This window comes from Martes martes (assembly GCF_963455335.1).
Source record: "Martes martes genome assembly, chromosome: 4".
NCBI lineage: Eukaryota > Metazoa > Chordata > Mammalia > Carnivora > Mustelidae > Martes > Martes martes.
The window spans coordinates 150,122,728-150,123,647 of NC_137891.1; positions in this window are offsets into that span (position 1 = coordinate 150,122,728).

Consider the following 920-nt stretch of genomic DNA (forward strand, 5'->3'; position numbering starts at 1 on the left):
TTCATTCACCTATTTTATTGCCAAGTCCTAACCTAATCTCTGGGAATGCAGTTACAAACAGGATAGACAAGGTCCCAAGATCCGTGCTTTTGGAAGTTAACATTCTAGCGTAGGAAGTACAATAAATAAGAAAGTAATGTTATTGCTTTGATCATAGGGTGGTATAATGAAATATGACCCCAAGGGACAACATAAGATGGTGTGAGGGTAAATTTCTATTGGGTATCAGTGAAGGCCTATCTGAGAAAGTTTTGTTGAGGCGGGGACCTGAGCCATCCCTGAAAAGATATGCAAAAAGAGAGAACAGCAATGGTGTAGTAAGTCTGAGGGCACAACAACCTTGGCCTTTTTGAGGTTTGGAAAAGCAGGCCTGGAGCAGAGTGCTAGACCAGGGTGAGGCAGGTTTTACGTCCAAGCCCAGATAGTCTTTCTTGCAATATCCCTACTTGCTCAGCTTAGGGTAAATCACCCACCCTTGTACATGTATGTCCATGTACTGGTCTCATTGAACCCAGTGCATGGTCTAGAAAGGGAATGTTAAATTTTATCTTGGAGTGGTTTTTGAAGGAGGATGCCTGCTTTAGTAGGGTTAAATATCATCTTGATTTAAGAGTTGAGAGCATGGATTTGATTTTCTTAGGTATACATGAGAACCTTATAGGAATGGCGTTAGTCCTTCTGTTTGCCAATTTGGGGTATGAAAAAATGAGATTATTGTTTCGGTGTAGTCAAGTATCATAGTCGAAGTGACAAATCAGGTATTTATCCTATAATTAGATTATGCAGGAGTTGTAGACAGCTTTCTGGGAGATAACCCATTTGCTACAAAGCACTCTCAGTGATTTTCCAGTTTTGTTTTGTTTTTTTAATGGCAGAGTTTAGTGAGAATTGTAATTGATTTGCATCTTTTGTTCTCTCAG